We start from the raw sequence: 12,200 nt of genomic DNA on the forward strand, positions 1-12,200 counted from the left end.
GTCAATTGTCTGGCTTAAAAAAGAAAAAAGAGAATGGCTTGTGCCAGAATCCCTCGAAGGTAGAAACAAGCCCAGGAAGGCACAGTCACTTCTAAGGCTGAAGATTTTTGGCGCATTCTTCCCTCATAGGAAATGCAATGTGTCTGTTCAGCTGTTTGCTCATCTGAAGTAAAGTCATTTTGGAAGAGACGATTTCTTAAAGACAGCAAAAGTCTCTTGTTTTCATACCAGGAGTAAGGAATGGGCAGACTCAGTACTCCCTTATGCTTCTCAGTTAGATTTGGCCCAAATGGAAGTACCAGGGTCTGCGATATCTCCCTCCATCTTCAGCTTCCTAGTAAAATCTTAGTGAACACAGCAGTGGTTTTAAGCTGATGATTAGGATTATAGATTCCTTTCTTTCTGGATGCCGTCCATGCCCACACAAGGGGTAGGAGCCTACAGTTAAATTTCTTACAGCTCTATAAATTACCCTGCAGTCAGGGACTGCAGCTGGCTGCAGAATCAGCTGTGGAGGGCCTGGTTTCATGGTGTTAGATCCAGAGAGTCGGCGTGGCCTGCCTACTGCAAATGGTGCCCGTGAGACAAGCAAGCAGCTCCTCCTGCACGCTTCAAAACTGAAAACGCAGGTGCGTGAATCTTTCAAGCCCCAAACACTACCAGCAACTTCTCTGACACCTTTCCCCTTTTGTTCAGGAACTGGTATTCCACAGCTTTGAAAAACAGACACAGCTGCCTGACTTCCACTAAAGGACTTCAAAAGGAAAAAAACACTGTAGCCATAGCTAAACTATTTCAATGGTTTGTGAGAACCACTGCCAAAGAAATATTATGAACTGTACACTGAATCAGCATACCTTGTATTCTAGCTCCTGAATCTTGTTTGGTGTGAGACTGGACTGAGCGAAGCTTGAGCTACAAGAAATTACAGAGGTGAGTTACTGCCTAAGGAAGCTTTGTGATTTGATTGTTTATAACTGACCTTTAAACTCTTTTGCATAAGAAATTTCATAATTAAAAATGTTATAAAACAGCTTCCTCTTAAACCAGCATGCCCTGCACACAAACCCAGTTGTAAGAATGTAACCAGCATATTAGTTCCTGCAATATTTATTTCTAGCAACTAGTGATTATGTTAAAAAAAGGCAAAGCAAGTGACCAGACAAGGGAATGCTTTCAGATGGCAGGAGAAAAGACCTCTGAGAGAACAGCAGCTGTGTACTGGAGTTTTGCAAGACAGCTCCGTTTCCATTCCAGTCAATTATCCCAGCCTTTGCTGGAAACCTGTCTGGGTTTTGGTTTGGGGTTTGGTTTTGGATTTTGTTTTTGTTTTTAAAGGGAAAAAAGCAAGTACTTTAATGCAGTAATTGTTCTAAATCAAGGATGACTGCAGCGAGTTATGTAAATTACACGTTCCAAAGATAACAAATCTTTTTAAAACACGACTACCTTATTTAGATTTTTAATGGCTATTTAAAAAGCCACTTACCCATTTTGCAAAAAAAATTGTTCCCATTAGAGGTGTTAGCCTTACGTAGCATGTTCATAGAATCATAGAATGGTTTAAGTTGGAAGGGCCCTTAAAGATCATCATGTTGTCCCAAATACACTATGTAGTGAACAGTTGTCTGTCTTAAGGACGAAAGGTCTTTCAGCTCCAATAGTGAAGGAGAAAAAGAATTCAGGAGCTAAAAATAACATCTCTGCTTTTAACATACAGTGAGCGAGCACCATGTGTTGGGCTCATTCATAGATCAAAGCCCTTTCACTTATAGCAACTATGGGAAAGGTTAACTAATATGCAAGGCTTGGGATGCTCCCATGAGAGTACCTGAAACAGAGTAACTGTGCTATCCTGAAATACCCTCAGTGACTTGGGTCGGTGTCCGCTCCTGCCCCCCCCACTGCTGATTGGCATTTGTTCCTGTGGGACTGAAAGAGCAAAATGACCTGGGCCCTCACCGTACCGCACCAGCTTGTCAGTGGAGACAGATGAGCTAGTAAAAATGGCCTAGTGACGATGGTGTTACCCTGGCAGTAAGACTAGGTTTAAATTCTTGTGATACTGAATAAATTATTCCAGGTGAGACTCAAAAATTATACCTAAATTCCTGATGTGCAATTAAGGCAGAAGTCAGCATCTAACCACGTCTCTCTGGGGTGTCTGAGGAGACGATTACCCTGTATTTCCCACAGAAAATGTCTTTAAGGATTTAAATGCTCCTACCTAATGACTGAGTTAATTACCCAGATGCTTCTGTACGAGCATTCATAAACCCACTCTCTCCCTCCATACTTCATTCCATGCACATGCCAAAAAACAGTTCTGCACAGATCACCGTACAGGTAGTCCCATTCATAAACACAGGAGATACTCTAGCAGCTAGGAAACACACGTCCTTCCCCCTCCTCTCACCGAAAAAACAGCAAAGGGCAAAGACACAGAAAAGGGCAGTCGTGCCAGGATTATTTACAGCTAATCAGGCCAACATCACAGGATAGTCTGGCTCCTCAGGCTTCTGGATCACCTGGACCAGAGCCACTTCCCCTCCATTACATAAAAGAACAATGCTCCAGGCTAACTTCGGCTTCTTACACAGCAAGCGATGACACATTCACTGGTTTATATTATTATTATAATATTATTATATTATTTTGGTTATAGGGACTCACCAGCTTTAGAGAATTATCTTCTGTTGTAGTTTCCGCTTTGGATTAGCTAACAGAAAAGGCAGTAAGTTAATTGTAAAAGTGATAGCTCGATGGTTTGGTCAATCTGCAGCAAATGTCAATCTGCAGCAGAATCCAGAGCGTCAGTCATCCGCACTCCTTTGAAACCACAACAATGCAGAAGGCTTTGAAGCAACCATTCCCTGTTTCCTGATGGCCTCCTGCTCTCATCTACATGGTGGCTAATTAGGCTAAAGCAAGACAGGCAGAAAATGAAGGACACTGCAACTGCCATTTGTTCCCTTGCATTCACTAGGGGACTTAACGTGCCAGGCAGCCTCCCATCCTGCATAAGGACCTAACACCAAGTAGAACGTTACAGGGGAAAGCATCGTCTCCACAAATGGCCAGAAGCCTGTCAGCTATGAACACATTTCTCCTAAGTCAGGTCAGTGACAAAACTACTGGGCTAATAAGGAAGTTAGCCAAATGAAGAGCAGCTGTTACAGCAGGCCATTTTCCTGTTAACACAGATGTTCTGAGATGAAGCCAAAAACCTAGAAAGTGTGCCCGAACACATTCATTTTTCCACATGACAGGCCAGGAAGAGAACCTCTGGATTAATGTATAAATTTACCCTGTGAGTCTCCTCATGGATACAAAGATCAACTTTAGAAAATAAACACGCAAACAAGGATCTGCAGCCCCAGGAAAAGGAACACACCTGCCAGAAATGTGGGAAATGAACCTCATAACCACCAGCTTTCAGCCAGGTCAAAGCAAGGGGTAAAATTCTGCTCCCCATCCTCCCAGGTAAATACTCATACCTTTAGGCCATGGGCTTTAGATGACATCTTCTCTCTGGCTGGCACACTCCTCCTGCAAGAACCATAATTCACCGAGCCACAGAAGCAGTGTCTGCTTGGCTGAGACAACAGTCACTGCTTACCTCGTTTGGGATCCTAAGGGTTTCTTCCCGTGAATGATGTTCTACAAAAAACACATTTTGATAAACGCACCCATCCTACCTCCCAGAAACCTAACACACACAAGTAAGTGACAGGTCTGTTCATCCCTCTCAGCTACAGAAAACCAACGTGAACCAGCAGAGCTAGGAGAAAAATCTCCATCTGCCTCATACCAGTAAAGCAACTCGCCCAAGAAGTGGTCTGTCCTGTTCACTGTGCTGAGAAAAGGTAATTACGACAAAATAGAAACTTCAGCAGAATAAGAAAAAAACAACATACTCCACAACTTAATGATGGTCAAGACACTTATTTGGAGAGGCAACTCTTTGAATTTGGACTAATTTCCTACAGCTAAGAAAACTGGCTAAAAATTCCTGCAGAATATTGATTAGACTGAGGTAGGACCATCTCTGTGTCTTCTTTTAAGAGAGAAGAACCCACAGAAACAAGGACTCAGATCTTGACGTAGCAAAATGCTACATAAGGGTTAGGTTTTCTCAGCACCTGCCTGTGAAAATGAAATGCTGGGTAAGAAAAGAGGAGACAGTACGCACCAGAACATGGCAGTGGCTACACCCCTTGACTGAGACAAGGTTTCAAAGCCCAAGATGGACAAGATTCTTAAAATCTAGTTGCTGCTTTTGCTACCCTGAAATATGTTTCCTTCTTGGTCTTCACCTGTGGAATCTGTTTTATTTTGTAATGACTAACATCAGCAGCAACAACTTATTCATCTCTATTCAATCCTAAATTAGATAGGCAGTAATCGTATTTGCAAACAAACCATGCCTGAGGAATCACAGAACAGCCACTGCTTTTTTCCTGTAAAAACCTGCTGGCTCAAACTGCCCCCAACTTTTTAGTACTATGTCCTGAAAGAAGTCACAATCAAAACACCTTAATCTAAGGTCCCTCAACAAATTTAACAGTGAGTGGTTTTAGTTGCTCTTTGAAAATTCAGATTTTATAAGGAAGATTTTAATATATGGTCTAAAAATTTCCCTTTGTATGGGACTGGTGTGACTCAGAAATAAGACCACTCACAGCACTCAGTTAACCACTGAGAAGTCTAGTTCTGCCTATACTGGTATTCTAAAGTAGTTACTCCCCACATTACTATTTTTTTATTATTATTATTTTAAAGTATGAATTTACCGAAATTATTTAGTGAAACAGAATACCAACCAATTTTTCATAATTAATAAGTGAGCAATCTATTCACTTCTTCCTCTGGTCCATTCAATTTCACTCCTGCTGTAGGGTTTCTCCATCCTCCCGCTTCTCTCGTGTTAGACTGACCCCTCTGCTCCTGCCCTGTCCTCTCACAGGCAGCTGGGGCTTCCCTGCTGATGGAACAGCACTGCTAAGTGCTCTCGTCTGCTGGGAAGCAGTCTCCCCTTTCCAATGACCTGATGCCAGATTTCCTATGAACATAAAAAAGATGGACTTAAATCTAGCACAGGTCTATCACCTATACTGTATATTCATTCAGTCCAGTTTGGAAATAAACACCATTTGATGAAAGAATGGGGGAAAAAGACTATTTGCAATTCAATTTAAGGAAGAATTTCCTGGTATGTTTGTTCCCCAAACACATTCCACAGATGGAACTTCCTTAGCTCACAGATATGTTTTGAGGATCAGATATGATTAAATGTAACTAGTGTAAACCACAGAAGAATTAGAGGATATCTTAAATGAGACGCATACATCTACACTACAGGTATAGTTATTACAACTGCTACCACACAATTATATAAACATGGAATATACTGTATTTATCAACCAACATTCAAAGAATTCTTCAGATCACCTTACTCCAACAGCTGTCTCACTAGCTTAACCCCCTGGCGCTTTTGTTTAGGAATTACCTCACTAGCAGAGGCAGTGGTAACAACTCAGGGAACAGTAAGAGAACAGAGTAAGTTGATGGGCGTGGATTTAAGTGTTCCACATGAACTATTTTCTATTGTGCACTATTGTAGCATTAACCTTCCATGATCCCAGGGAAGCGCAGAGAGACTTACACTCAGGCCGAGGGTTGTAACTCAGCAGAAGTAACAGCTCACAGAAAAGACAAAATGGAAAAGCATAACATGAGTCCCAACTACCCACCACTGCTATGACTGCTGAACACTGAAGACTAGGCAGCACGTTCTCACCTGTCCCCTTACCAGACTTCATCCATTTTTTTTTCCAGACATCACAGCCAATACTTATTTAAATTAGGCAATTTATAGACATGACAACTCCTAAACAGGACAGGAAAGCCTGCAAAGATCTTCAGACCACATACTAGTTGGGGTTAAAGGATGTCCTTGATAATTCACATCTATACTAGATGTGAATCAGTTCTATTCAAAGATATCTAAAATCCTTTAACACACGCTAGATTTCCAGCTGCCATGTCAAGTACCAAATTTTGTTACTTCTCTCTCTATTCATCAGCAGATCCAGCAGGTTCTCCAAAAGAACTTCCTTCCATGCAGAAGGGAGAGAAAGTGGCTCTCCTTCCCTGCCAGTAGCCAAAAATTTAAATGGTATATTATTTAAAAGAAAGGAAGCTTTGTGGGCAAGCAAGCCTTAGCGAACCACAATACTTAAATCAGGATAATCTGCTGTCCAGGCACTGCTTTTGTTTAGACAGATTTAATTTAATTATTTAAATTGACTTTTAGATTTTAGTTCCCAATATACATCAGTTGTAAGTTGAGCTAAGTGCCTGCAGGTTTGCACTATTCTCATAACATGACTTAAAATGAAATTCTAAGTCAAACTGATACCAGGCATAGCTAAGCCCAGTCTTATCTGTCACTGAAACAGTTCATTCCCTAAAACCAGAATAAAAGCGATTTTTCAAAATCATAGTCTTCACTGGAAACTTTCCTCCTTGTAATGTTAGCTGTCGCTGTAGAAAAGCTCAGCTCTTTGCCAAAAAGCAGTGAGCCTGCGGGTGAAGATTGTGTCTATTGTATGACCATTTGACACATTCATCATAATTTGCCATTACTTCTCCCTTCCACCAACATACTAGTTTAAACGTCACGTGTCAATAAACTAAGCAACATTTTCAGCTATAAACCTGTGCAAATAATCTTTACACTATAACTCTGCCCTTGAGGTACACTATATGCTCAAATTTTATTCTAAGACAACCAAATGTCCTTACAAATTTAGATCCAAGTAACAATAGTGGCTTCAGTTCATAGATTTGCCAGTTTAGCGTCAACTTAGGCAACAATAGCTTTCAGTCTTAGCCAAAAATAAAATGCCAAGCCTCTAAGAAAGAGAAAGACTTCTTCCTCAGTTCCAATTAATGCTTTTGTTTAAAGAAATAAGAAAGATGGTATCAGGAAAACCACTTATGAAATTAACAGCATCCCCCCCTTTTTAAAAGAAAAATTTACCACTTTAAAAACCTCATCTCTCTAGTACTGAATAAATTAAATCCTCCAAGTATCTTCTGTCTCCTAAAGTAAGCCATTTAAACATTTATCATAGATCTCACTCTTCACAGACACTGCCAGTTTCCTAAAAGCACCCTGACTGGGTTTTAGAATCCACAGCCTCATTCAAATCATCTCTCTCTCTCAATGAAGTACTTCTCTGTAGCGTATTTCACCCACGCTCCTTCCTCAAAGGACTCACACAAGTTTTTTTAGGCACTTAAAACATTATTTCGGTGCTTAACTTTTGCTGCTCGCTCTCTGACACTAATGTCATGATAGCACCCAGAACTCCATCCATAAGCAGTTGTGATAACCCTTTGGCTCAAAAGAAAGTGAAGTGGGAGAGTGAAAAAATCAGGAGGCGGTGTTTTTTCTGACTGTTAGAAGTATAGTCTGATTGCTACTGCCTGAAATTAATAACTAGCAGCACAAGCAGTTTTGTTCCTGCAACTGATTCTGTGTTCATGAAAGTAGATATAAACAGCAAACAGAAGGAAAAGGCTGAAAATTGCTGTCTTCTTTCACATTCTCCCAAGAACTGGAGCATAGTCGGGGAACTTGTCATTAAAATCCATGCCAGTTCTCTTCTAATATTTCCCATTCTTTTGAAAATTAAGTTCAAGATTTAAATAAAACTAGGACCCCAAAAATCAGGCTCTCCCATAAATACTTCTTGTTTAAGATCTGAGAAGCATTTCAGCGTTGCAAAGAAATCATTGGAAGCTAGATACTTCACCTGCTTAGACATTCTGGAAAACATCATTAGGCTTCCAACCGAAACAGAAGAAATCTCACCCTAAATTGCAAAGAAGAAAGAATTGCAACATCAGCTGTAAGGAACCCATTAGCCCTCTTGTTGTCTTCAGAGAAATAAGGACTTCAAGTAGTGGTCAGAAACCTTCTACAATCTCTTTAGAGAAAACCAACAACTAAAAAGCCTGTGAAACATAAATGCAGCGTATTTTACACCTGCTTATGCATGCAGCTTTGCAGGACTCAAAACAGCAGGTCTCAAACAAAGTTAATGTAAAGCAGTTGAAGATTCAGAGTTGAAACAAGGGCTTCCAATGGCTGGAGTGCTTCAATCCAACTCAGGGCATCAATGCACGTCGAGGAGAAACGAGCAGAGTGGTCCCTTCATCAGATCATAGACCACTACGTTACCTACACAGGCCCTGCCACCAGCAGAGCAGACAAATCTCAGTCTGTGAACAATCAAAACCCACTTACTGTAAATGTGTGGTTTTTACCAATTTCTATCGCACAACCTTTTAATAGATCCATTTGAGTATGCAAAGATAATTAAGCAAAAAAAGGGGGATTTTATTTGGTGCTAATTCACCACATGCAAATTCCAGCTGTTTACTGTAGACCTACCGCCAAGCATACACTTCTTCCCACAGCTCATCAGAAAGCCTCTTGCTGGTGAAAGTGGTTAATCCACAAGATTTTTGTTGCTGAAGCCAAGACTCCAAATGGGGGGTTTAGGTTACTAATGACAAAAATTTTGCATTCTTTAACTAGCGAATACTGTAAGGGTTTGTCCATTTACAGAAAACCACCCTAGAAGTGGTTGCTGGCAGAAAAATGGGACCAGAATAGAAGAAGCTGTTACCAGGCAGGACAGAGATGCACCAAGCAAAGCAGCAGTGAACAACAGGCTAGGAAAAAAATCCTGTTATCTGGCAGCACGAGAGCGCCAAAGTAAGCGACAAGTTCCTCAGTGCCCGCCAAGCAAAAGCCTTGTGCTAAAATACCCTCCTGTGCCCTGGCCAACTTACAGCATCTGACCCAAGGCTGGAAACAAAACTTGGCCTTACGTCTCATAGTGATGCCTCATGCCACCACATGACAAAAGACACGGCTCCTTTAATAACTAGGTTTGGTGTTTTGTATTATTCCTACTCCAGAAGCAACGAAAATATCGAGTCAGCATTAGAGCTTCACGGTGCTAGTCTCTCTGCAAAGAATGCATTGCTACGAGTTATTTGCAATTTATAGAAAACCAAATAGAAAACCTCTAAGGGAATAAAAGAGAAGAGTGAATCGAACAAGTGCAAAGCTGCTCCATGGGCACACAAACCTAAATCTGATTAATGTATTACCAGTAACAACCCCAGACCTCATTACATACTTTTCTGTGATCATATACATTTAATTCAAGACTCTGCATAGCACTGCATTTTTAAATGGAAAAGTACACTAGATAGCAAATGGTACATAAAAAGGGATTTCAGTTATATCATGAACTTTTGAGAAGATCATAAAATTCAAGACAGATCATTCTACAAATCATCTTTACAGTTACCAGATTGTGGCTCTACTTAACCCTTCTCTAACAGAATTCAGCAGAAGCACTTCTCTCTGGCTGTGAACAACAGGCAAAGATTCTGAAGGTATATATAACAAGAAAAGATCTAGCTCTCAAAAGAATCATAGCATCTGCTTTTACTCTTGGTCTCAGCTCTTCCAAAAAGCACAGGGAAACAGGCATCATTCAGGTCAGTTTTATAATTGCTCATGTGGTTGCAAACTGTAATGAATAAAAATACTGAGATGCGGGTCACTGCTGTGGTACTAGTTAGCAAAGTAAGAATGTAGTACTGCAGCTACAGGTGCAAGAATACTACTGCCTCTCTTGAAAAAATTAACTCCAAAACAGTCAGGAATAAATTTTTAAGGAAAGTTGGTCACTATGAACTCCAAAAACTGCTGCTGGTTTGTCCACATCTTTAAAGCCACTTGGCACTGTAAAGTGACTTTCTCCAGATGTAAGAACAACATGCATCCATTAAACTTTGGCAATTATGTGTTGATATCTTAATAAAAATTATTAGTATGAACATTTGCAATAACCATCAGCTATATAGCTATCAAAATGGACACAGGCTTGAAAAGCAATACTCTGAGATGCAGAAAACATTTTGTATCTCATGATGCTACACAGTGGGCGCTTACACAAAAAATTCACCACCGAACAGCAAGCATCTGTAGTTTCACACTAGTTCTCCAATCTCTCTGCATGGAGAAGAATTTTTCATGAAATAAAGGGTCAGAAGTGCTTTCCCAAAGCAGCAGCAGAAACAGCACATGCTTTCTCATGGCTGATCATACTCTTCCCCCACCACCATCCCAAGCAACAATGCAATGCCACCACCTTTATGCTACTACACCACACACACCCAAATGACACTGTCCTCAGGGATCTTAGGATACTGCATTGCAATTAAAGTACATAGTAACACAACAGAGAACGTTTGCTAGTACCAACATCCTCTAGCACCTACCTTTCTGATCACAGGAATACGTTACATTGAGTGACCTTACACCTAACTCATTTGCAGACGTCACTGACCAAAGCCTGGCACAAAGTCAGGAACACACAAGACCTTTTCACACCAAGACAACCTTTTGGGCAGGCAAACTGGAAATACCTCTTTTTTAGATGCCCTTCTCTTTCTAATAACAAGTAAGGATTTAACCGGACAATCACATCTCGCTACATTTAGCTTTATACAGCAAGTTTCTTATTTTTTTCCTCTCCAGCCCGATAAACATTCACTAATTTATAGTAAGTGGATCTACAGAAGAGATCGATTGACAAACCTCAAAAGTTTCACAGATATCTGAATGTGTGGTAAGAGCCTTATCCACAGAATATACATCAGAAGAACCACCAAATATGGCATTAAGAAAACAAAACCAAAACAAAAATCTGAATTTCGTTTTGAAGCCACTACCATGCTTTTCAGAGGCCTGATTCACTGCTGCAGCACTGGATCTCATGGCTCTGAAGAGCCCATGCTAGATGCTGGAATTAACTCCTGTCTTGTCAATAGCCTGCCATTTATAACAACTGGTTTTTGAAGGACGTTTTCATTGTCACTTCAAAATCCTTGGGTCAGATGGTTTGGGGGAAAAATATAACTAGTCTAAGAGAGAATAAAGATGCTTTTTCAAGTTGTTTTATGCTCAGTCAACCCTTCTTCCTACTGTGTAAAATAAAGCATAGGTTCATAAAACTCCTATCTGGACAGAGCTGGGCTATTCACTTCAAGGCAGCTATTCATTTCTTGGGGCTAAACTTCATCAACAGACAATTAACATACATTAAATTCTTTGGCAATGCTGTTTTCCCAACTAAATTTCTACCAAGGCAATGTTCTGCAAGTCTCCACAATGAAGGAAGAAGGAAGCAACAAACTCCACTTTCCATTTCAGATTCAAATCCATGCTGCAAGTTGATATCCGTATCTTCTAAGAAAATTAATCTCCTACCATAATGTACCGGAAAAGATCAACTTTTGCAAACACAGATGCAGATTTAGAACTTCAGGACATCTGCCCTCAACAAACAAGCAGCTGTTACTATTGACCCACAAACAAGTATTATTGTGCTCAGTGCCATTAATGAAGAATATTTCATTTTTTAGAGCAAAGCTAAATTTTAACTTCAACACATTTAATTCCTCTTCACATCAAACTTTATTGCAGTGTCTTGAACTTTATACTTCATAAGCCACTCGTGCAGAGCATCCTCCTCCAGTCCAATTAAGATTCTGCTTTCAACTCCCTCTGTAAAGTTTACCGTGCTCCCATCTTCTCCCCAGCCACGTCAGCAGCTAGGATGACCATAGATGGAGCACGTTTGGCAGCTGAAATGACCCAGATGCTGAATCTAGAGCCATCTTCCCAGCTGCAGTAGCTGGGCTCACGTCCGACTCCTCAACTGTTAGCTGTCAAGCTGCCCTCAAGCTGTGCCAAATGTACATCTCAAAGCTTTGACCAAACTGGGGCAAATGCTCTAAATCTATGAGGCCTGCTGACAGAAAGGATAATGAAGACTAAAGGTTTTAAAAGTAGACAGTGAGGGAAACCAAACCCCTCCTCCTTTTTCTTTTATCCCCCATTTTTTCCCACAACCTCTTTTCCCATATTAATAAAAATTCAGGAAGAGCTGACTGGTGAGAGCAGGTCTAATGCACCACATCCTAACCTGGGGTACTGACTAGCAGGAGATTCCTGTTCACTCGTCAACACTACATGCAGTGGAACGTGGCTCATGTACCTCCGCATCAAGTCACAGGCATAGCAAGGGCTGGGAAATAATCTT

Source organism: Vanellus vanellus, assembly GCF_965231255.1.
Source record: "Vanellus vanellus genome assembly, chromosome: 4".
NCBI classification, from domain to species: domain Eukaryota; kingdom Metazoa; phylum Chordata; class Aves; order Charadriiformes; family Charadriidae; genus Vanellus; species Vanellus vanellus.